The sequence below is a fragment of the Bos grunniens genome, chromosome 2 (assembly GCF_055505025.1).
Source record: "Bos grunniens cultivar Pamir isolate PY7600 chromosome 2, Bosgru_T2T1.0, whole genome shotgun sequence".
In the NCBI taxonomy this organism is placed as follows: Eukaryota; Metazoa; Chordata; class Mammalia; order Artiodactyla; family Bovidae; genus Bos; species Bos grunniens.
This window is the reverse complement of record NC_141166.1, coordinates 920,984-946,479: the sequence shown is the minus strand read 5'-3', so window position 1 is coordinate 946,479 and position 25,496 is coordinate 920,984. Positions and strand designations below refer to the sequence as shown.

The window sequence follows — 25,496 nt, the reverse complement described above, 5'->3', positions numbered from 1 at the left end:
GGGGTCGCAAAGAATCGGACACGACTGAGCGACTGAACTGAACTGAACTGAACAAACTGCAGAGTCTATTTTACAGACCGTCTGGATTACTAGGCGCATGCGCGTGTCCGCGAGCTACGCCTAGGGCGGGCGCTGCGCATGCGCCGGGAGTTGCGCCGGGAAGCCAGCGCGGTCCGTTTCGCCCGACTCTAACCTGGCGGCGCCGTCTGTCTGCCCTGAAGTGCCGTCCCGCCTTCTCGCGGCCGTGACGCCCTCCGCTGCCGGGGGCTCCGGGACACGGCTGGTGAGGGTCAGCAAGCACCGGGGCCGGGGGGTCCCAGGAGTCGGGCGGAGGCGGCGGAGGATGCGGCGCGGCGGGCCGCCGGGGACGTTTGTGTGTGGGAGGGGAGGGCAGCGGACTGGGACCGGACCCGGGACTGAGGGGACCCCGCACAACGCGAGGGTGCGGGGCGCTGCCCGCCGAGCGGGGCCGAGGACACAGGCCTGCGAGGCCCTGGAGGAGCTGGTCGTGGTGGAGACCGATGCTGCGCGTGTGGGATCACTTCATTCTTTCGTTCGCTCCGCCAGCGGTGGCTCAGCTCCTCGTGGATTCTGAGGGTGGAGCGAGTGACCCAGACCGGCGTCGCGGTTACAAAGTGTAGGCTGTGGAGCCAAGCAGCCGGGTTTGAATCCTGTCTCGGTGCTTGCCAGCTGTGTTCTTAGGTACGTTGGTCCATCGCCTCCTGCCTCAGTTTCCGCATCCTTAAAGAGAGCTGAGAATGCAATCTGCCTCCTAAAATGATTATAAAGGTTAAATGAGATAACAGGTGTGAAGTGCTGAGAAGGCTTGCTGGCACAAAGTAAATGCTGTGTGTGCTTGTTGCTGTTATTTTTTGTATCATCATCATCATCACCACCCAGAGCTCAGAACCTCACGTGGGAGACCTCCAGAAGTGTAGGCAATTCTGATATGATGGAAGAAAAGTAGAAAAGTTCGTGCTTTGGAAACACTGAGCAGAGGCACCTCACTTAGTTTAGGCGGATCCAGGAAGGCTTCTGTTCCCCAGGAAACAATTGAAGGATGCTTGGGGAGTGTAGGCAGAAAAGCAGAAGAGTATTCTCAGCTGAAGATGGAATGTGAGACATTCTCTGTGCCTGGGGACAGAGATGAAAGAGACTAGTCTGTGGTCTGGTCCTCAGGGGTCTTGTTTTCGGGAGGGGAAGCAGGCATGGGGCATGAGGTGTCCTTACTTCCCCAACCACGGATCCTGTAGTGGAATCTCCCCTAGGGAGGCTTTTAAACCTAGCTGTGGACTTGCAATTTGGGGTTAATGAGGACACATTTAAGAATCAAATTTGTGGATTACAAAGATCACTCTAGTGAAGACTAGATTAAAGGGAATGGGCCTGGAGGCTCGTTAAGAGGCTATTAGAACTGTGGAGGTAAGAGATGACCATGGCCTTGAGTTAGATTAGAGGCAGAAAGGGGGGAGAGATGACCAAAGCTGGTGATGACTTAGATGGGGGATTTAGAGGCTGGGGGAGAGGTCAGGGTTGGCTCCGAGTTTTTGACTGGTGGATGTGATGCTGCTCAGTGAGATAGGGAACAGGATGGGGAGGGGGTTTAAGGAGGGAAGATACATTTTGTTTTGAGCATGTCTGTAGTAAATGCCTGTAAAACATTCAGATGGAGCTGTACCGTGGTGATCTGGCGTCCATCAGAGGTCTCTACAGTTGTGGGAAGGGATGTGTCACCTGGGTGAAGGGCTGGAGTGAGAAGCACGGGGTCTGGGACATCCCAGAGGATGCTAGGGCCGCAAGACTACTTGGGCACAGCCTCGTTGCTTTTGCTTATCAACCTTGTGCTGTCGCTGGTCAGCAGGCTTTCCTGAGCGTAGGGGGCGGGACTGGGTGTATCCATCTTTGTGTCCCAGCTGCCCAGCACAGGGCCTGGTGTGCAGCAGCCCAGTCACAATCCACTGTGACGTTTATTGAGCACTGACTTTGTTGTGCCAGGCTCTGCGCTCAGTGCTCTGCATTTGCCTGTGTTTGGTGAACACAGAGCAGCTCTTAGAATCCTACAGGTTCTCATCAGATTTTCCACTTGGTCTTTGATTCAGGTAGTGAGCTGGAGGAGGAGAGCCAAGCTGGAGTTTCCCTGGACAAGCTGTCAGAACAGAGGAGCCTGGGCTTCTTGGAAATCTGAGGTATGTCTCTTAAGACTCACAGATGAAACAAACCAGGAGGTCGGTTTGTTTGTCCTCTTCTCGGGCGCAGCGCGCTCCAACCCACCTTTTCAAGAGAACCTTTCTTTAAAAGTGCGCAGTGATGACAGAACCCGAGGTAGTGTGGTTAGGAGAATGTTGATGAAGTTGTCGTTTTGCTGACAGAGATCTTGCTAGGTTAATCCTTGGGCAGAATTCACACCTAAAATGCTCCAAAATACAGTGACTGAAAGGAAATAGAAATTTATTCCTGTCCCTTAACAGTCTGGAAGTAGGCAGTCCAGAACTGGTCAGGGCAGCTCACTCTGTTCTGTGAAGTCATCCAGAGGCAAGGTTCCATTGATCATGTAGCTGTCCCTGTTCAAACCCAGGCTTCTGTGTCATGGACCGAGCAGGCTGCTCTGGCTCCTGCCGTTGTGTATGCACTGCGTATGGCAGAGAGAGGAGGAGTAGGGAGCACATACCCTTTCCTTTTAAGGTTCTAATGTTTGAAGACATGTATTTTTGTGCAGTGTGTCCCCAACCCCCCGCCTCTGGCGTACAACCAAAGGAGGAGTCATGACTGTCCCACTGCTGGAGGGAAAGCTGGCTGAGAGAAGCCGTTTTGTCTCCAGTGCAACTGGACTGCTGACTCTGACGGTAGGCCTGAGGGAAGTCCACTGGCTGGTGAAACAGGGTGGGGTGTGTCCCGGGCCTCTGGGCCCCGAAGGCAGGTCCCTCTGGCTCTGGGTTGTCCGTGTTGCTTGGCCCAGCGACCCCAGGCTTGCTCACACAATGCTTTCTGTGCCTGGCGTGTCAGACACTGCACTGGGGCTCAGGCTGTGGAGGTGAGGGAGCTGGGTCCTGGGGTCAAGGCGCCCTTAGCCACATGGTAATCACGGTATGGGCTTCCCAGGCAGCTCAGTGGTAAAAAAAAAATCCAGCTGCCAACGCAGGAGACGCAGGAGTGGCCCTGGAGGAGGAGATGGCACCCCACTCCCTTATCTCGCCTGGGAAATCCCATGGACAGAGGAGCCTGGCGGATTACAGTCCATGGGGTCACGAAAAGTCGGACACGGCTGAGCACGTGCACACTCACAGTGCAGCAGGAAAAGCCAGAGGCCTGTTCAGAAGCGTGTGGAGCACAGGAGGATGCCTGATGTTGCACGGCTCTGTGAGGTGAAGAGCCACGGTACACCACGTGCTTCGGAGTGCGTTAGAAAGGCCCCCGCAGATCGAGCCACGAGGACTCCGGGGTCAGGTGTGTATCTCTGCTTCCCGGGTTAGAGGCTGTCTGTCCTGAGGGCCAGTCACTCCCTTGTCGCTCCTCAGTTTCCTCATCGGCCATGTCGTTGACTCCAGAGAATTGTCTTGAGAATGCTGGGAAATCAAGCTTGCAGTTCACAGGGCCTGCTGTGCACGTGTCGGTGTCCTCCTGCCGCACCGTGTGGGATGGTTCTAAGCCAGAGAGACTGGTTCGCACTGCAGTCACAGAAGGCCCAACCTCTGGGGAGGCCAGGCTGTGGTCTGTCTGTCTTGAGGCAGGTTGTCCAGGTTGGACTCAGAGGATCAGGGACTGCTCTGCACACCCCCTGTTTTTCTCCGGAGTTCCATCAAGCTTTCTAATTGAAGTGATCCGTCCGGATTCTCAGAGGCTGTCCTCTGAAAGGGCTGCTGAGGGGTCCTTTGGGAAGGAAAGGATTCCCTCTGCCTGGTTAACTCCTTCAAGTGCAAATGCTTCTGGGAAACTTTCTCCCAGTCCTACCCACCCTTCCCACCCCCTCCTCAGCTGACTTTGAGCTCCTCCTCTGTGACTTCCTGGCATCCTTCTACGATCTAGCAGTGCGTTCTTACCCGCTGTGATGTTACGGGTCTCCTTGCCTGTCCGCCTGTGAGGCCGCGAGCAGCTCACGCGCAGGCACAGGGCCTTGTCTCAGGTACTCCCTCTGTGTGGGTCGTTTCCTGGCACGGAGCTGGTGCTCAGTAAACACTGTGGAATGGGTGGATGCTCAGCCAGTGGGCCCAGAGAGACCTCCAGTGTGATGAGGGTTTGGCATGCTGTTGATGAAGAGAGGACTCATGATGCTTTCCTTGGTATCTGTGTGAAATATGGCGTGCGAACATGCTGAACTATGACCTAAAGTACGAAAGTGTGGGTCAGAGACCGTTTCTCTGTCTTTCTGTCCTTTTCCAGTAGAGCAGTTTCTCAGCTCTGACGTGCTGCCGTTTGGGGCTTGGTGAGTCTTCGTCGTGGGGCTGTCTCGTGCACTTCAGGGTGCTGAGCAGCACCCTGGGCCTCTGCCCACAGGTGCCAGCAGCCCCCGTCTACCTCCAGCTGTGACAAATGGAAACGTCTCCAGAGGAGGTCATGTGTCTCTGGAGCAGAATTGCCCTCAACTAAGAACCTCTGAGGGCTTCCCAGATGGCTCAGTGGTAAAGAATCCACCTGCCAGTGCAGGAGAAGTGGGATCGATCCCTGGATCAGGAAGATCCTCTGGAGAAGGAAATGGTAACCCACTCCAGTATTCTTGCCTGGAGAATCCCAAGGACAGAGGAGCTTGGTGGGCTACAGTCCTGGGGTTGCAGAGTGGGACACAGCGGAGCAACTAGACGACAAAAACCAACAGAGAATCTCTGGGGTGCTGGTTAGAAGCATGAACTTCTAAGTCAAAGACACTTGAGCCGAACATACCTGGTCCTTGTACTTACTAGCTGTGTGGCTTTGGACAAAGTACTTGACCTCTCTAAGCCTCCGTTTCCTCGGGTGTGTAGTGGGAATAATGATGACCTCACGCTAGCTTTATTGGGTGGAATTATTAATGAGGTAAGGCGTGTAAAATGCTTTATCTAGTCTTTGAGTCCACAGTTGGTATCGAGTGTTACCACGTGTTAGTTAGGAGAGGGTGATCTGACAACAGCCTCTGAGGGTCAGGAGAACACGCGTGCAGAGTTGAGGAGGAAAAGTGCTCAGGGTGGGGACGTGCGTGGCCCTCTCGGGTCTGACCCGGTTCCTGTCCCAGATGACTGTTAATGGCGTCTGTGTGTCCTTGTGCCCGGGCCCTTCTGTGCACGTGTGTGTCTGTTTGTGTGTATAGGGGAGACACTTTGAAAAGTGTCACGTGGCTTGATTTTGTCGCACATGAACTGAGCCTTCAGTCTAGAATGCCGAAAGGGCAGCCTCTGTGGGCAGAGCTGCAGCTGGAACAGTTTGCCACAAAAAAGACCCAGGTGTCCCACTCTGTACCGGCCTGGAATTCCCTCGAGGACGGTGCCACACGGGTGGCAGAGGTTCTCAGACCTGGTGTCTGGCTGGGTGGCGGACACCACCAGAGGAAGGGACCCCAACCTCACAGGAAATGAAAACCTCCAAGCACATTTAGTGCACAGAGCATATCGTCCCAGAGACCGTAATTTACCACAGTCTACTTTGGCGAGCCGCATTTTTAAATGATTGAAATAATAGAGGTCACAAGAGTAGGCATTTTAGCAGCGAGTGATTTTAGCATTTGCTCCAGGTGTCTGGCACTCTGGGAGGTCCTCGTGGGTATCAGTAGCTTAACAGTCTGCGGGCGCCTACCTTGACCTCAATGATGCAGTCACAGATGCGACAGAAAGCCCAGCGTGGGCTCTTACGTTCACACCCGCTTGTTAGGAGAGATCAGCCTTGAGCTTCAAAGGAAGGACGCGGAGGGCAGGGTTAGAGTTGAGAGTTGCCCACTCGATTCTGAAGAGCAGCGTGCAGAGGCTCAGAGGTGGCAGTTCCCGCTGGGAGTCTGCCGAAAGCAGCCCTGGTGGTTCGTTGTTACAGCAGAAATGTACTCAGCTTCTGGTCTTCAAAGGTCTGGCAGTAGAACTTGTTCCCCCTACCCCACCCACCCCACTTCCTCTACTGACCCGATTCATCTAAGCACTGCCTTTCCTGTCCTGAGTGGAAGGCTCCAGGGCCCAGTGGGAAGTTGTCTGCAGCTCAGGAGCCTGGCTGGTGAAACATGTCTCATCTCTGTAGTCTCAGGGCTGGGTGGGCCCCTGTCAGGGACTTGCCTGGTTGAGTGTAACTCAGTCAGCTGCCCAAGTTAATGCTTCAAATCATGGCTTAAAGTCAGGAATAACACTGGTTAATTTTGTAAGCTGTCTTGTTAAATATTGAGTAGATACAAAAGAATATATGCCACCTGAAGGATAAGCATTCAAGGAACACCCACAGTCACCAAGTTTACGCAGAAGAATGCTGCCATTACCTCGAAGTGCCCTCCCTGACCCCGCCCCACTCCCACCCCACGTAAGCGCTGAATCTGCTTTTACTGTTTCTGTGCTTTTCTTTTTCCTTTACTGCTTTTCTGGCCCCATGGCTGGTGGGATCTTAGTCCCCTGACCAGAGACTGAATCCAGGCCACGACACTGCAAGTGCCTCGTCTTAACCGCTGGATCTCTAGGCAGTTCCTGTCTTTTGCTTTTCTTTAGTTTTGCCACATGTGTTTGTGTTGCTGAACAATGTTATTTTATTTAATTTTGCATGTTTTTGAACTCAGTACATCATCTTATTTTTTTCAAGGTCTAAATTTTTTGCTTAACATGTGTTCTTGAGATTAATCCATGTTGCATATCGTTTTTACTGATTTGTGTTCTGTTGTGTGAGAATTTACGTGCCCTTTCTGTTGTTGACAGGCGTTTGTTTCCAGTATTTTGCTGAGACAGCCAGTGATACTGTGGCCATTCCTGGGGCACGCGTGTGCAGCCTGTCAGGGCGCACCCCAGGGAGCAGGACTGGATCCTGGGGTGTGTGCACCTTCAGTTTGACTAAATGGAGCTACACCAGGTCGTTTCCAGGGTGGTTTCCCCAGTTTACAGTTCAAGTGACGATCTGCCTGCTTCACATCCTCTGAACAGCGGTGTTGTCAGATTTAAGCTTTTTACTAATCTGTTGGCAGCTCAGTGACACCTCACATTCTTCGTGGTTATAGTGGGTTGGGCACCTTTTCACGCACTAATGGATGGTTCAGCTCTCAGCTTCTCTGAGACAGCTGCTCAAGTCTGTCCCTCATTGTTTGATTGAATTGTCTTTTTATTATACAGAGACCCCCCTGAAACTATCCACTTCCCGTCTGTGGCTTGTCTTTTCGCTCTAGTGTTTTTTTAATGTACAGAAATTCTTAATTTTAATGTCATTTATTAACTTTTTCTTAATAGTTAGCACTTCTTATTTAAAAACTTCCTCCCTACTTAAAGTTTATAAAGGTATTTCCTCATATATTGTCTTCCAAACAGTTTATGATTTTTACCTTTTACACTAAGGTCTTTAGTTTGTTCATAATAATTTTGTATATGGTTTGAGATGGGAGGTAATTTTGTTCCTTTTTTTAATAAGCACGTCACATTAAGCCAGCACTATGTATTGAAAAATACACTCGTTTCCTGTGGATCATTAAAGTCATCAGTGACCATTACTGTGCATCAGGTGTCCACAAGTGAATGGGTCTGTTTCTGGGTTCTTTACCGTCTGTCTCTGTCTGTGTGCCAACATCCCACCGACTAACACTCCCTGCTTTTATCCCACAGGTGTGTGGTTCAGCTCTTTAACTGTGGAGACGCGTTAGTCCTGTGTCTGTTCAGGCTCACGTGTCTCTTACTTGCTGGTTTCATTTTCTGGCTGTGCGGGGCCTGCACCGCTGCTGGGCTCTCTCTGCTTAGGGTGAGCGGGGGCTGCCCTTCCTTGCGGCGGCCGGCGGCTTCTCTGTTGCTGAGCGCAGGCGCGAGGCGCAGGGGCTTCAGTAGCTGTAGCTCGTGAGCTGCGTATTTGTGGCGCCCTGGCTCAGTTGCTGTGTGGCGTGAGGGATCTGCCCAGACCAGGGATCGAAGCGATGACTCTTGCGCCATGAGGCGGATTCTTAACCGCTGGCCCCCTGGGGAAGCCCCTAGATATGCTTGTTTCTTACTGACTGCTGTAGTTGGTCCTTGCTCCTCCTTGCACTGGGCCCTCTCATGTGGGATTTCTCTTTATCTGCCTGAAGTGTGTGTTGTACAGTGTGCGACTCTGGGCTGCAGTCCCTGGGGGCCGCCTAGTGGTTACAGATTCTCCCAGAGGGATCGTGCCCCTCTCCATGTGGTGCCGGGATTTGATATGGGCTGCTTTCTGTGCCGTCTTCTTTCCACTGAGATATAACCCTCTGGGACCCGGCTGTATCCTGGAGGGCCCTCCCTAGAGACCTCGAGCTTGCTGAGTTCTGCAGATGCCCTCGCTGCCCACTCTCAAAGCTTCACTTGCTGTCTGAATTCCGGCCTTTGCTTGAGTTGGTTTGACCTGCAGGTATTCCTTGCTGACTCGCCGGTCCTTTCACGCATCTGAAAGGCGTCATACAGTGTTTCTCCAGCACTGGGGGCCTGCGTGGTGAGTCAGCCTCGCGCCTGGGCTGCCGTGTTGTTGTTGTTTAGTCACTAATTTGTGTCTGACTCTTTGCGACCCCGTGGACTGTAGCCTACCAGGCTCCTCTGTCCATGGGATTTCCCAGGCAAGAAGACTGGAGTGGATTGCCATTTTCCTTCTCCGGGGGATCTTCTTTCTCCAGGGATCAAGCACAGGTCTCCTGCATAGGCAGGTGGATTCTTTACCACTGAGCCATCAGGGAAGCCCCTACCTCCTGTGCCATGCTTTCAGAAATTAAGATGCTTCAGAGTTTCAATTGTATCTTTCCTTTGGCAGTTGCAGACTCTGAGCATCAGAACTAAGACTTAATATTGCTCATTTTTGGCTTTTATATATATATATATATAAAACATGTTTTGTAACACTGATTAGTACAAGGAAAGGGAGTTGCCAACTAATGACAGAGAACTTGCCCTTTTGGGACAGACTGAGGATCCAGTGAGTCAAGAATTCTGTGTCTGTCCACGGCAGCCTTGCCCCTGTTTAAAGTGAAAAGAGCACACCTCACGGAGTGTGGACTTTGGCCTCGGATCCTGGCAAGTCATTGAGACCTGGGTGGAATGACAACCTCTCTAAGCTGTCGTTTGCTCATCTGCACAGCGAGGGGGACCATATACCTGCCCTCCCGGAGAATCAGTGTGGGCGTTTGGTGAGGCTGCGTGTAAGGAGGACACACTGCAGGCAGGTTGCCCAGCAGCTGTTCCGGTTTCTCCCTCGTGGCCGCTGTTGGACTTGTGCGCCCCACTTGCTGCTCCCTTGGGAAACGGCGAGCCTGCTGTTCCTCCTGCCGGTAGCCTCCCCACGTGCCCAGCGTAGGGGGACTAATCGTTAGCGTGGCTCTGTTTTCTCTGGTCACAGGCCCACAGGCCCAGCCACAGACCTTTCCCAGGACTCACTGTTTCCTTACAGCTGGGTAACACTCCATCAGGCCAGGAAACCGTGGCTGTGGCACGGTGGGCTCTCTGGTCAGTTAGTCACATGCAGGCGTTTTCCCTTTGTGCCTGGCCAGTGAGCGCACTTAGCCTCTGCAGAGGCGTTGCAGGCCGCAGTCTGGCGCAGTGAGCCACTCTCTGCTGCTGCTCGCTGGGCACGCTGGCCCACAGTGGGAACTCAGTGTTTTCCATCTCTGCCACCTTGAAACCGGAAGTGCTAACTTGTACTTATTCATGTTTGTGTGATTATTAGTGAGATTGAACATCTTTTTTCTGTATTGAGTGTATTGACCACATGCATATTTTTTCATTTGTGAATTGCCTGTTCATTTCTTTGGCTCATTTTTCTGTTGGAAGATTTTTTTGTTGCTTTTTAATTTTTAATAACAACTTTATTGAGACAGTCACATACCATATAATTCACCTATTTTAAGTGCTCAATTCAGTGGCTTGTAGTTTATTCACAGAGTTGTGCAGTTGTCACCACAAGAACATTTTCATCATCCCCAGGAGAAACCTGCCGCTCATTAGCAGTTGTTCTCCATTCACCTCTGTCGCCCCAGCCTGAGGCAACCATTTTCCATCATGATGGATTTGTCTATCTAGGCGTTGTGTATAAATGGAATATTGCAGGTTAGGGTTTTGTGGCTGGCTCCTTTCACAGAGCATGTCGTTTTCAATCTTTGATTCAGACTGTAGCACGTATCATTACTTAATTATTGTCACATAATTCTCTGCATACCACATTTTCAAGCTGTGTTCTGCATACCACATTTTCAAGATGTTCAAGCTGGTTTTAGAAAAGGCAGAGGAACCAGAGATCAAATTGCCAACATCCGCTGGATCATCGAAAAAGCAAGAGAGTTCCAGAAAAACATCTATTTCTGCTTTATTGCCTATGCCAAAGCCTTTGACTGTGGACCACAACAAACTGTAGAAAATTCTTAAAGAGTTGGGAATACCAGACCACCTGACCTGCTTCTTGAGAAATCTTTATGCAGGTCAGGAAGCAACTGTTAGAACTGGACACGGAACAACAGACTGGTTCTAAATCTGTGAAGGAGTACATCAAGGCTGTATATTGTCACCCTGCTTATTTAACTTATATGCAGAGTACATCATGAGAAACGCTGGGCTGGATGAAGCACAAGCTGGAATCAAGATTGCTGGGAGAAATATCAATAACCTCAGATATGCTGATGATGCCACCCTATGGCAGAAAGCAAAGAGGAAGAGAGCCTCTTGATGAAAGTGAAAGAGGAGAGTGAAAAAGTTGGCTTAAAACTCGACATTCAGAAAACTAAGATCATGGCATCTGGTCCCATCACTTCATGGCAAATAGATTGGGAAACAATGAAAACATGAGAGACTTTATTTTTTGGGGATCCAAAATCACTGCAGATGGTGACCGCAGCCATGAAATTAAAAAGATGCTTACCCCTTGGGAGAAAAGTTATGACCAGATTAAAAAGCAGAGACATTACTTTGCCAACAAAGGTCCGTCTAGTCAAGGCTACGGTTTTTCCTGTGATCATGTATGGATGTGAGAGTTGGAAAGCTGAGCATTGAAGAATTTATGCTTTTGAACTGTAGTATTGGAGAAGACTCTTGAGAGTCCCTTGCACTGCAAGGAGATCAAATCAGTCCATCCTAAAGGAGATCAGTCCTGAATATTCATTGGAATGACTGATGTCGAAGCTGAAACTCCAATACTTTGGCTACCTGATGCTGGGGAAGATTGAAGGTGGGAGGAGAAGGGGATGACAGAGGATGAGACGGTTGGATGGCATCACCGACTCAATGGACATGAGTTTGAGTAAACTCCGGGAGTTGGTGATGGACAGGGAGGCCTGACGTGCTGTGGTCCATGGGGTCACAAAGAGTCGGACATGACTGAGCGACTGAACTGAACTGATGTATATCCTGGGACAGATGCTGACTCCCCACTCAAAAACTCGAGTTTTTGGGAAAGCTGTTGCTTTGGAGATGAATGACTTGGTAATAGCCGCCCTCCCCACTGGGAGTCAGGTGGTCCCAACTACAGAACTAGACTGGGACTACAACATGGCTAAAGGAAGATGGGATCAGAGTCATTTTGTCAGATGTGCTCTTGAAGGACTCAGGCAAGCACGTGCTAAGACTTTAAACTCTGCCAAGTTGGCAAACACAGAACAGGAGGAGAAGGAAGCTCCTGGTAAATTCCTAGATAGACTGAGGGAAGCCCTTCACAGATTCACTAGGATTGATCCCGAAAGTGAAGAGGGGAGAGTGATAGATAGATAGATTAAAAGATAGATTTCTCAGTCAGCTCCAGATATCTGCCATAAGCTATTAAAACAGGCATATGGACCAAAGCAGTCTTTAGATAATCTGTTGCATCTGGCTTGAACAGTCAGTTACATTAGGGAATATGAGGAAAGAAAGGCAGAGAAAGATAAGGGAACAGGCGGAAGCCCTTGTTATGTCTGTCAGAACCGTTCTTAAACAGCCTGAGAAAAATTTCTGGAGGGACACAGGTGAAAAGGGATGGGTTTGCTATTACTGTGGAAAGGAGGGGCACCTCAAGCACCTCAAGCGGGATTGCCCTCGGGTGTCTAACCGCCCCTGGTGCAACGTCCAGTCTGCCAGGGACCACACTAGAGGAAAGACTGCCCCCACAGGCATAGGTTTCAGGGACCTAGGTTTCAAGAAAACCAGGACTGAAGGTGCCTGGGGGTCCCCACACAAGCTCCCATCCTAATTACATCTGAGGAACCCCGGGTATTCATAACTGTGGGGGCAAATCCATCGATTTCCTTTTGGACACTGGGGCAGCTTACTTTGTGCTCACCGAAGCCCCTGGCTCACTTTCTTCTCGATCCGCTTCCATAGTGGGACTATCAGGACAAGCCAAACGTTATTATTTCAGTCGTCCTCTAAGCTGCAACTGGGACTCTGTGCTATTTTCACACGAGTTTCTGATCGTGCCAGAGTCTCCCTCACCTCTTTTGGGGAGGGATATACTGAGCAAGGTCCATGCCTCTGTTTTCATGAATATGGAGCCCTCCCTTTCTCTCCCATTAATTGAATAAAATATAAATCCTAGAATGTGGGCTCATGGAAAATCTGTGGGTCGAGCACAAAATGCTATTCCTGTAGTTGTTAAGTTCAAAGACCTGCACTTATTTCCACATCGAAAGCAGTATCCACTGAAACCTGAGGTTAAGGAAGGGTTAAAACCCATCACCAAGAATTTAAAGGAGCAGGGACTATTAATTCCCTGTAACAGTTCATGCAACACTCCTATTTTGGGTATAAAGAAGTCAAATGGTAAGTGGAGACTAGTTGAAGATTTACAAATAATAATTGAGGCTGCAGTTCCTTTACACCCCATGGTGCCTAATCCTTGTACTCTATTGTCTGAAATCCCTAAACGAGCCAAATATTTTTCAATATGCTTTCTAGAATTAAACCTATACTAAGTCATCCCCTACCTATGACTTTAAGACAATTTAGAGGCTTTTTGGGAATCACAGGCTACTGTCGAATTTGGATCCCGGGTTATGGGGAACTTGCCTGGCCTTTATATGAGCTTATAACTGAAACTCAACAGGCCCAAACCGACAAACTGGTTTGGTCTCCAGATACAAGGCTTTTAAGGCTCTTCAGACTGCTCTCCTGCAAGCTCCTGTTGAGTTCACCCACAGGGTCAGACTTTAATTTGTTTGACACTGAAAGAAAAGGTAGGGCCTTGGGAGTTTTGACGCAACCCTGAGGGCCTCAGCAGCAGCCTGTGGGAGTAGAATCTTAAACTCTGAAGTTAATATTTGGGTGACAGACAGTTGGCTTTTTAAATATCAGTCACTGTTGTTAGAAGGACCAATCAGATCAGATCAATCGCTCAGTCGTGTCTGACTCTTTTCGACCCCGTGAATTGCAGCATGCGAGGCCTCCCTGTCCATCACCAACTCCTGGAGTTCACTCAGACTCACGTCCATTGAGTCAGTGATGCCATCCAGCCATCTCATCCTCTGTCATCCCCTTCTCCTCCTGCCCCCAATCCCTCCCAGCATCAGAGTCTTTTCCAATGAGTCAACTCTTCGCATGAGGTGGCCAAAGTACTGGAGTTTCAGCTTTAGCATCATTCCTTCCAAAGAAACCCCAGGGCTGATCTCCTTCAGAATGGACTGGTTGGATCTCCTTGCAGTCCAAGGGACTCTCAAGAGTCTTCTCCAACACCACAGTTCCAAATCATCAATTCTTTGGCGCTCAGCCTTCTTCACAGTCCAACTCTCTCATCCATACATGACCACAGGAAAAACCATAGCCTTGACTAGACGAACCTTTGTTGGCAAAGTAATGTCTCTGCTTTTGAATATGCTATCTAGGTTGGACATAACTTTCCTTCCAAGCTTAAAGTTTCTGGGAACTTAAATCCTGCCACTTTTCTTCCTGAGAAGGAAAATGAGACACCTGATCACTACTGGGGACAATCTCAATGTCTAACTTTAAACTGTGCAGCTTGGGAAGATGCATTAGACAATCCTGATATGAAAATATTTACAGATGGCAGTTCTTTGGTTTGGGATGGGAAGCAGGTTATGCCATGGGGACAGCTAAACAGGTTTTAGAAGCAAAATCTCTCCCCCAGTGAATGAGTGCTCAGTTAGCAGAGCTTGTGGCTCCGACCCGAGGTCTAGAGTTAAGCAAAGAGCACCAAGTAAATATCTACACTGATTCTAAGTATGCGTGTTTGACTGTACATGCTCATGATGCAATATGGAAAGGAAGACAGTTTAAAATGGCAACAGGAGAACCTATTAAGCATTTCAGAGAGATTGAGAGACTTTTAACTGCTATATATTGTCCTAAAGAAGTAGCTGTTATGCAAAGGGCACAGCAGGGCTGGGAGTAAAGTGGCCGAAGGTAATCAGTTGGCTGACTGTCAAGCCAGAAAAGTGGCACTTTATGAAACCCCTTCACTGCAGGCGCCTTTGATCTGGACAGGTCCTGTGGAACAGGAAAAACCACAATATACTGAGGAAGAATTAGAAAGATATGAGAAAAGAGGAGCCAAGATTACCGATAAAGGATGGTTACAGTCTGAGGATGGACGATTAATAATTCCTGAAAATGCTCAATGGAAAATTCTGAGGGTTTACACCAGAGTTTTCATTTAGGTGTTGAAAGTACTTACCAGATGGCTTCTCGTTTGTTTGAAGGTAAAAATATAATGAAAACTTTAAAGAGCATTATCAAAAGATGTGAGGTTTGTCAGAAAAATTGCCCAAAGACTGGAAAGCTAGCAAAATCTGGGTTACAACAAAGTGGAAAATACCCTGGAGAGGAAAATACCCTGGGAAATTGATTTTACTCATATGCCAAAAGCTAATGGGTATTCTTGCTTACAAGTGTGGATGGATACTTTTACTGGATGGATTGAGGCTTTTCCCTGTCGTAGTGAACAGGCTAAGGAGGTTATAAGCATTTTAATCCTTGAAATTATCCCCAGGTTTGGGCTGCCACAGAGCCTTCAGAGTGACAATGGCTCCACCTTTAAAGCTGCTGTAACTCAGGGGTTGTCAAAAGCTCTAGGAATAGAATATCACTTACCCTGTTCCTGGAGGCCCCAATCCTCAGGAAAGGTTGAAAAAGCTAATGACATTATTAAGAGACCTCTGCGCAAATCAACTCAAGAGACTCAGGACAATTGGCTTAAAGTTCTACCCTTAGCTTTAATGAGGGCTTGAACTGTCCCCAAAAGGAGGGACTGTCCCCCTTTGAATGTCTTTATGGAAGGCCTTTCTTATGCACAGACATTGTTATAGACCCTGAAGCCTTGGAATTAACTAATTATGTAACTTAGCTCTCAGCTTTTCAACAGGCATTAAAGGAACTCTGGGAGGTGACTTCTGACCCAGCCTCTGAGTCAAGCAAGCCTCTGTTTGAGCCAGGAACTGAGGTCCTGATAAAAACATTGGGATCTGGGGGCCCATCCCTCGAGCCCCTCTGGGAAGGCCCTTACCAGGTTATTCTTTCTTCTCCCACAGCTGTCAAAGTGCCAGGAATTGATTCGTGGGTACATCACACTCGAGTTAAGAGGTGGCACCCTGACCAAGACTAAGTGACATCATTTTATGTCTTTACTTTCTATGCTCTGACTTTGTACTTTTCAGATGGGCCTGATAATCTATGTGAGCCTACTTCTGCTGACTCCAAAAGTCCTGAGTCTGCCGTTTGATCCTCAACACAATGCCTTCCTGTCCTGCGCTCACTCCTACGCTGCATTCCACAATTGGTCTAAATGCTGGGTCTGCGGAGCGCTCCCCTCTTCATCAGTGGAAGGCTTCCCGTGGTGGATGTCTCCACTTCAAGGAAAAGACTTTCTCCAAGTCTGCGAACACCTTCGACGTCAACAATCATATGTGATGTCTCTTCTTCATCTGATGACATCTAACAATCCTAAAGTGGACTGGTGCAACACTTTGTACCCTAACTATGGACATAATGTGACTTTTAGCGTTGCTGATTGTTCTGTTCTGCTGTTTGCTCCCTGTGTCTGTAACTGTGTAGCTGGATTTGTTTGTAGGCGCATGAAAGCTTGTAAGTTACACGTGGTTGCTCAAACTCCTGCCACTGTAGCAGCTTCCTCCAGCTACTCCTCCAACTACTACTTGGTGTCCCTGGATCAGAGACCCTTGATATGAGGGTTAGGAGAATATGTTGCCTCACCAATTTAGAGACGATGCTCCTTTGCTTAGGCAACATAATCCTCCTGAAGGAAAAGAGGGGAACGAGAGGGTAACGGGCAGGAAGGCCAGGGGTCTCCAAAGAGGAGGTGGAGGAGATAGGCTGCACTGGTCAGACACTATTTAGCTCTCAAGCGGCAGGAGGAGACAAACTACAAGTGTCAGATGTTTGGCTTCCCTGACAGCTCAGCTGGTAAAGAATCCCCCTGCAATGCGGGAGACCCCGGTTCGATCCCTGGGTTGGGAAGATCCCCTGGAGAAGGGAAAGGCTACCCACTCCAGTACTCTGGCCTGGAGAATTCAATGGACTGTATAGTCCATGGGGTCACAAAGAATCGGACGCGACTGAGCGACTTTAAATATAAATGTAAAATACAAATTTAAAAAGAGGTTTCTTTTATAATCTGTGTTGCCATGACGACACCTGGTTCCACCTGAACTTAACTTTCCTCAAACCTTGAGCTAACCTATGCGTTTTTCTTATGGAAATGTTTTTCTAAGCTCTGCTAATGAACTATGTATTTACCCTAGGCTGTGTCTTTAAGTCAGTTCCACCTAAGACTCAAAACTGACTTGACAAACCAGTGCGTTTTACTCTTGCAAATGTTCTCTCAAGCCGTGTTAGTGAGACTGTGTTTTTGCTTGGAAACCTGTCTTTCTTCAAGATTCATGTTGATCGTTTATGGCCCGGGATGACCGCCTGGTGCCAGTGTTAGCTCAGTGCATGTTGTGGGTGAGGGGCCTGGTGCCAGTCTCTGAGTTTTGAGACATTTCCTTTCTCTAATCAGCAGCCTGCTAGTAGCTGTGTATCACCTGGCTAAAGACTAGCAGGGGGGCACTCTTTCTGCCCCTTTCTGATGTCTGTGTCAGAAGCTTTCTTTCTTTTGTACTTTAAAAAAATATATTACACAGAAGCTCTGAGTGATCAAGCCTCGTCACTGGCCCAGGATTGAATTCCTCTCTGGAGGCCAAGAATCTGACGTCATTCATAGCTCAGCAACAACCTTTCATCTACCTTTGGGCTATTGTGAATAATGTTGCTAGGAATAGTTGTGTACCGGTTGTTAGAACAGCTGTTTTCAGTTATTGACATGTATATCCAAGAGTAGAGCTGGTGAAATAAACAGTGTATTTTTATCTTTCTGAGGAAATGCCAAACTATTGTACATATAGTCTACTATTTTCCATATCCGCAAGCAAAGTGTATGGTTTCTGATTTTCTACATTGCTGTTAATATTTGATCTTGATTCTAATTGTTTAGTGAATGTGAACAGATATTGCATTGTGACTTTAATCTGTATTTCCATCATTACAGAAAGGGAATATACCCAAGACAATTTTTAACTCAAACGTCAGCATCCTGCTTAGTAGCCATAGCTATTGCATTACTCAAAGCTACTAACAGTTACCCTATATATTAAAAAAAATTAATCCCCAAAATCACTCATCAAAATTCATTAGGATAACACAAACAATTCTACCATGTTAATAAATCCAAACCTACTACAAATTTATGAAGATTTTGGAAAAGACCTTATAAAACTGTCACGCTAGTGTATGTTCCTTGGCTCTTTGTCTCGTCACAACAAAGATTTGGAGTGATGGACATTAAAGCCCCCTCGGCGTGTCACAGCTCTCGGGTCTTGGATAGACCGTGTTATAGCTCTCAGGTCTCAAAAGGACCATGTTAAAGCTCTTAGACAAATCAGTGTTACAGCTCTATTTTATTTAGAAGATAGCAGGAAAATCCATCTTCAAGGCGTGAGGGCATGTCGATCCAAAGACACAAGATATTGTTTGTTTTACTTGAGGTCCTCACTCGGGTCCTCGGACCTTCCTTTGTTCTATTTTCGCGGGCTTTTCCCTTCCTTGTCTTTTAGCCACCGCCATTTTGGACTCCTTTTCCCTATTCTACGTACCTAACGAAACTAACAATACAATGAATGTCATCAGTATTCTTATTTGGAATTGAAACATGGCAATGAAAGGAAAAGTCATTGTATTTTGACTGTAAGAACAGTAATGATGAACATTTGAAAATTCAAGATGTTAATCATAATTGTTAACAGTGCATTTACTGATCTGCCGTCCCCATCAAATATCATAATGAAATCCCCTTGTTTGCTTTGTATTTGTTTACTTTTTCAAATAAAATCACAACAGATGTATTTCCAGCAATACGCTGTACATGAAGTGCACGTCACATGTACCAATATGTAAACAGTCCATAGATTGTTTGTTTCTCACATGGGAACGGAGGTTCTGTGTTCGTTCTTTCTTTTACTCATGTAGCAAGAAGCCTGCCATGTGAACTTTACACGGTATTAGAATTGTGAACGTTAGAGTCACCTTACTGTTTCTTTAATAGCCATAGCGTTTACATATTACCTGTTGCAATGAGTCTAAATGTCCTTTTGAGGAGAAACAGGTTTGTCAAGCTTTATTTTAGCCATTCCTCCCATTGGCACTGGGTTATTCAAAAGAATCAGAGGAGGATTCTGGTCCTCATTTGATTCTTTGCCTTCCACTTTATCCTCCCATTTTTTAAAAATTGCAGTTTTAGCAGTTGATTACTAATCTTTCATGAAACAGAGTCTAGTAATCCAACAGGAATCTCATCCAGTTCTAGCAAAATCTCATTTCATCCAAACTACAAAGTTGAGGATCCCTGGGTTGCTTTGTTCTTATTAATAGTCTTAATAATTCTAATAGTATTCTCATCTGACCCTCTAGGAGATCCAGAAAATTATACGCTAACTCCTTCAACACTCCACCTTCACATCAAACTGAAATAATGCTTGTAATTTGCATGTGCTGTTCTGTGGTCTGTTCACACTAAGTGGGTGTATTATCCCTAATGCTCCCAAATGTCATTTGGCAGTCGTCCCAGTAGTCTGTATATCAGAACAATAAAGTACGACATTGATGCCCCTCAGCTCATGTTTTTTTGATTCCCAGTAGTGGACCTATTAACAGACGTGAATTGGAAGAGATTCCATTGATTCCATTGATAATGATATATTATCATTGGAGAACTAGCTGCTGCTGCTGCTGCTGCATCGCTTCAGTCGTGTCTGACTCTGTGCGACCCCAAAGACGGCAGCCCACCAGGCTCCCCCGTCCCTGGGATTCTCCAGGCAAGAACGCTGGAGTGGGTTGCCATTTCCTTCTCCAATGCATGAAAGGGAAAAGTCAAAGTGAAGTCGCTCAGTCGTGTCCGACCCCCAGCGACCCCATGGACTGCAGCCCACCAGGCTCCCCCATCCATGGGACCCTCCAGGCAAGAGTACTTGAGTAGGGTGCCACTGCCCTCTCTGGTTATAGCACTAATAAGCATTATTAAAAGTAACCTGCTAAAGTGTAAGAGTCTTTGTCAGAAATGGAGAGTAATATATCTCCTTAAGACTCAGGGAAGGTGCTCTAGCTCTCCCATCAGCACAGGAAGTTGAAATTCAGCTTAAGCTATTTCCCGAACAATTTGCTTACAGTACATAAACACTATCATTAAGTGGCACACAAGCATTCAAAATTGATGCTATAAAAGCAAACAGTACTATTTGCTTGGAGAATTATATGCCCCTCTACATATGTAAGTACAGTACTATGGTTTATGTACTAACCATGTACTATACATACCCTAACCATGGTAATTTTTATTTAAATATTCATTACATGATACATAAAATCATGAATTATCTGATGTGTATAAGCATGTATATCAGCCAGTTGATATTACAGAACACATTAAACAGTTCAATCCACTTTAGATTCCAGTTGGTATTCATTTTTACAGGGGTCACTGAAGTCATTAATGGTACATGATGGCTATGTGTATTTATCATATATAACGTATTAAGTCAGATCATCTGTGGTCAACATGCTCATCATTGCTGATAATCAGAGCTTAATTATGAAGATGTGAAAAGTCCACATCCATTTGCCCTAAAATATGCCTCTTAATTTCTGGCCCGTGCTTAACTGTATGTGATATCTGGTCCTTACTTCAGGGCCATCTCATGTAAAATCATCTACTTTCCCCCTTAAATAAGACATCACGATGAGCTTAGGCCTAACCCACCATGCTCACAAGTAAGTGGTTTCATGCATTTGCTATTTTTTAATTTTGGGGAGATTTGGGAGTCAGCTATGGATACTTTGGCCACCTGATGCAAATAACTGACTCATTTGAAAAGACCCTGATGCTGGGAAAGGTTGAAGGTGGGAAGAGAAGGGGGATGACAGAATGAGATGGTTGGATGGCATCACCGATTCAATGGACATGAGTCTGAGTAAACTCCAGGAGTTGGTGATGGACAGGGAGGCCTGGCGTGCTGCAGTCCACGGGGTCGCAAAGAGCCGGACATGACTGAGCGACTGGACTGAACTGAACTATGGGTGTCAGCATCCTTAACACAGTCAAGCAGCTTTTAGCGGAAATTGAATATTGTATACAAAGATCACGAACCACTGTATGCTACTGGTTGAATGCTCACAGGACAGAGAGCGATGATGTTCATAGGTACACATGCCCATTCCAGATAAGTAGTCTGTTTAATCAAACCCTCGGGAAGGAAAGAGTAGAGTGCTAAGTCATGTCCCACTCTTGCGACCCTATGGACTGTAGCCTGCCAGGCTCCTCTGTCCATGGCATTCTCTAGGTAGGAATACTGGAGTGGGTTGCCATTTTCTTCTCCAGGGATCTTTCCGACCCAGAAATTGAACCCAGGTCTCCAGCATCGCAAGCAGATTCTTGCACATCTCAGATAAATAGTCTGTTTCTGTGTTTCCATGCACGGACAGCCACATACACACAGAGGACTATTCCTGAGCCGTGAAGTAGGATGAAGTGATGCCTCGTGCGGCCACATGGAGATGGACCGAGAGATGGTCATGAAGTGAAGTCAGAGAATGACATGTGTCACATGGTATCGGTTGTATGTGGAATGAACGTTAAAAACATGGTATTAATGAACTTATTTATGAAGCGGAGGTAGACTCACAAAAATAGGAAACAAATGTGTGGTCACCAAAGGGAAAAGGTAGGGATTAATTAGGAGTTTGGGATTCGTAACAGATACACACTGCTCCACGTGAAAGAAACCACCAGGACCCACCGCATAGTGTGGTGGTGGCAGTTTAGTCGTGAAGTTGTGTCCGACTCTTGTGACCCCATGGACTGTAGCCTGCCAGGCTCCTCATTTCATGGGATTCTCCAGGCAAGAATACTGAAGTGGGTTGCTATTTCCTTCTCTAGGGAATCTTCCCGACCCAGGAATCCAACCCAGGTCTCCTGCATTGCAGGCAGATTCTTTACCGACTGAGTTATGAGGGAAGCCCACTGTATAGTATAGGAAACTATATTAATACCTTGTGATGATGTATAATGGAACAGAGTCTCAAAAGAAATATATGAAAAAGACATGAGAAAGTAACCATTGTGGCAACACTAATAGCTATTGTAACACTACTCAGCACATGTTTACACATGCCACTAAAATGTTCACATCAGTAAGTATGTTGTCACTGATGACTTACATGTGGTTCCTTATTCTCCACAACGGGTCCAGCATTTATTTGTAGACTTTTTATTGATGGCCATTCTGACAGCTGTGAGGTGGTTTCGCTAACATTTATATTTTATTTTCTTCCAAGTAAATGTCAAAACTATGGACTGTCTGTCTCTATGAGCCTTACGTATTTAAGTATTTGATTAGTATATTTAAAAAGCTAGGTCGTAGTTCTAATAATTTGTGTTAGAAAAATAAGGGCAATATATTAGTTTTTTTTAATAAAAGAACTCCCTATGCTGCTTTGCATACTTCCTGTGCATATTTGCATACCGACAAGAAGGAAAGGAGGGTTTATTTTCTCTAAGCCCTCTGAGGGACTTTGTCTCAGTAGATCTTAGTGTTTTGGAGCAGTGTAAGGTGATTCCCTGTGGTGGGTGTGATTGGCCTCGTTTTAGGAGGTAGTCATGTGGAGTGTGTTTCCACCTGCTCTTGGACTTTGGACAGTGTGAGTACAACGTGCCTCTTGAAACTGGGCCCTGCTTTGAATTCTTTTTTTGATGATTTTCCTAGGGACATTACTTGAAAGGCAGGTGTCATTTACAGCCTCTCAGGCCTTTTGAATAAAATTAGGCTTCCCTAGTGGCTTAGTTGGTAAAGAATCTGCCTGCTACACAGGAGACCTGGCTTCGATCCCTGGGTCGGGAAATTACCGTGGAGAAGGAAATGGCAACCCACTCCAGTATTCTTGCCTGGAAAACCCCATGGACAGAAGAGCCTGGTGGGCTACAGTCCATGGGGTCACAAGAGTTGGACACGACTGAACCACTAAACCACCACAGGCCTTTTGAATAGTGAGACTCCCGGAGAACTGGTTTCAAAGTGGTTCTACTGGATGTAGCCACAAGGTGGCAGCAGTTCTTCATGCTCGACTCTGGTTCCAGGGCCAAGCAGAGCCTCAGGGAAAACCCTGTATGTGGATTGTCCATCAGAGTGAAATACTCTGGCCACCTGATGCGAAGAACTGACTCATTGGAAAAGGCCCTGATGCTGGGAAAGCTTGAAGGCAGCAGAAGGGGACGACAGAGGATGAGATGGTTGGATGGCATCACCGACTCGATGGCCATGAGTGTGAGCAAGCTCCGGACTTGGTGATGGACAGGGAGGCCAGGTGCGCTGCAGTCCATGGGGTCGCAAAGAGTCAGACACAACAGCAACTGAACCGAACTGAACTGGGCCAGGAGAAACACCAAACACCTAAAGGTTTGGCGTTCCCCCTTATGCTTGATCCACAGGACACGTCCTAACTCCTCTTCCCTGGGTTGGCAAGATCCCCTGGAGAAGGAAACGGGAAACCCCATTGACAGAGTAGCCTGTCGGACCACAGTCCATGGGGTCACAAAGGGTGAACAAGCCAGGGCACACACGCACTACGGGACACAAACCTGGTTCGGCAACACACGCAGTCAGATCACTAAAAGTCGCAACGTCTGTGAATTCCTAATACGCAGCCCAGTGCGTGACAAATGCAGAGAAAATGCTCCTATTTCTCATGCAAGCTGCGAAGCTCAGTGGAAGGCTTTGCTGCCCACACTGAGAGGCAGTCTGGACGCTCACCTTGGTGTGTAAATACATAAAGCCCAGGTGAGTCCATGGTAAATGTTATATTGTTGAGGTATTAACTTTTATTATTTACTTTATGGTTCTAGTAACTATTTGCTCCAGGAAAAACATAAACAATTCTGAATAATTGAACATTAGGTTTCTGATCAGCTATATCTTCTAAAATTCAGTTTCTCTGATGGCTCCATGTGGCTTCTGAAGGGAGAAAATTGTGAGCACACCAAGAACCACTCCGACTCGCATCCTAGTGAACAGGCGAAGCAAGTGAGAGTGTAAACGAAAAAACAGAGTGTAAAGGAGACAACAGACCACTGCAGGTCCTGGAGATGGGCCAGTCCTCCTCCCGCCCCCAGCAGCATGTTAAAGGGCACAATTCAAGGCTGAGGTTAAGGGTTCCATCTCCCGTCTGTCTCCTTGGAAGCAGGAAATCAGTCTCTCCTGTGAAAGGTACACTCTGGGAGCTGAGGCCCGAGGGTGGAGGGCTGCAGGCCCAAACATCAAAGTGATTAACCAAGTTAATGCAATGATTTCAGCACTTGAGTTGGATATTTCGAGTATGCTATCTGTCGTCTGTGTGGTATAATGTTGATTGTTCTGTTATGTCTCTGTTTGATCACGGTCAACTTAAACAGGTCTACCCGAACGTGGAGCATCGTCCAGCGAGAAATCTCCAGCATAAAACTTCACAAACTACTTTGGACACATTGAAACAGTGTGGGCTCCGGGGACGCCTGGACCCCAAAAACTGGAAGAGGCAGGAAGGAGCCTGGGCTGGAGCCTCTGGAGGGAGCATGGCGCTGGGACACCCTGACCTCAGACGTCTGGTCTCCAGGATTGAGGGAGGGCAGGCTTCTGTTCAGAGCGTCTGTGTGGTCGTTTGTCACCACCGCCTCAGGAAGCTCATGCAGCTGGTGGGCAGCTCCCTGTCCTGATCTGAAGCCTCCCTCCCATTAGGGGCAGCCCCCTGCACCTATGCTGTCTGCACCAACCATGCGGCTCATGCTGAGCGCTGGCGCTCCTGCTCGGCACTGGCGCTTTGGAGGGTGCGGGCAGACACCACCGCGTGACCAGCCCCCAGCCGGGTGCCAAGTCTCTAGTGCGCTTCCCTGAGGGGACGGGGTTGGGGTGACTGTCAGGGTTCCGCCCTCCATCGCTGGGGGAAGAGACACCCAGACACCCTCGAGGGACGAGGGGCGGGAAGGTGGTGAGTGACCGGCTCAGGGCCCCTGCCCGGGGCAGCCCCACTGTGCCCTGAGGCGCGCCTCAGCTGTGAGCACCCAGCCTGTGCTGAGCCTGGAGCCTTGCGGCAGGTCCCGAGGTGAGGCGGCCCCTCAGACCCCGCCCTTTCCTCCCGGTCTAGTAGGGGGACACCCCTTCTTGCCACTGCAGGAGCGGTTCTGGAGCTGATCTGTGAGTGGTTCTGGGGTTTGCAGGCAGAGCCCGTTGCTGTGCCCCTCCTCCCCACGCGAGCCTCTAGAACAAGCTGTCTGCGCTGCGGCCTGAAGCCCCCCTGCCCAGCAGTGTTCTCAGGAACGGGTCGGGGGTACCCAGCAGCATCTGAAACCTCCTTTAATAGAGGTATCTTTGTTCCCAACCCTTTAACCTTGTTCACACCTTTAGCAGGATGTAACAAAAGTCTAGAGAGAAGAGAGGAAGCCACGAGCAAAACCAGATGGAACCAGCTGGGACCACGATGGCGGGGAACTGACCTCCAGCAGACCCCGAGTCTCACTGTGTGGTGATTTCAGTGTATTATTGATGTAGGGGATAGATGGGCTCCAGATTAGACATTTATAACTGGCCTCCTGTTTGCATTTCATGGGACATGAAGCAGTGGGCTTCAGGCTGGATGCTTACAACTGTTAGCACTTCTGAGACAAGGGAGAGGTGGGCTTCAGTCTAGGTATTTACGGTCAGCCTCCTGTTTGCCCTCTGAAGTGGAAGTAACAACAGAGTAATAGCCAGTGTTCGTCTCTTATAAACACCGTAAGGTAATAGTCACGCCAAGGATGAAGAGAGGGCAGAAGCCGGCGTGAGTGACGATTCAGGGATCTCTGCGCCCAGACTTCTGGGACACGGGAGACACTGCACATGCACAGAA

The 25,496-nt window shown here is 48.0% G+C and overlaps 1 long non-coding RNA gene across 4 annotated transcripts; it reads left to right on the top strand.

Moving 5' to 3' along the window:
- Positions 1-145: 145 nt before the first annotated feature.
- LOC147377207 (uncharacterized) lies at positions 146-19,200 on the top strand. 4 transcript variants are annotated; one of them, XR_015149875.1, is made up of 6 exons: positions 146-283; positions 568-702; positions 2,100-2,186; positions 2,717-2,843; positions 3,100-3,444; positions 15,692-19,200. It is a non-coding gene; the product is annotated as an uncharacterized LOC147377207 (long non-coding RNA). The 4 variants fall into 4 exon arrangements; XR_015149877.1 differs by lacking the exon at positions 568-702; XR_015149876.1 differs by lacking the exon at positions 3,100-3,444.
- Positions 19,201-25,496: the final 6,296 nt, after the last annotated feature.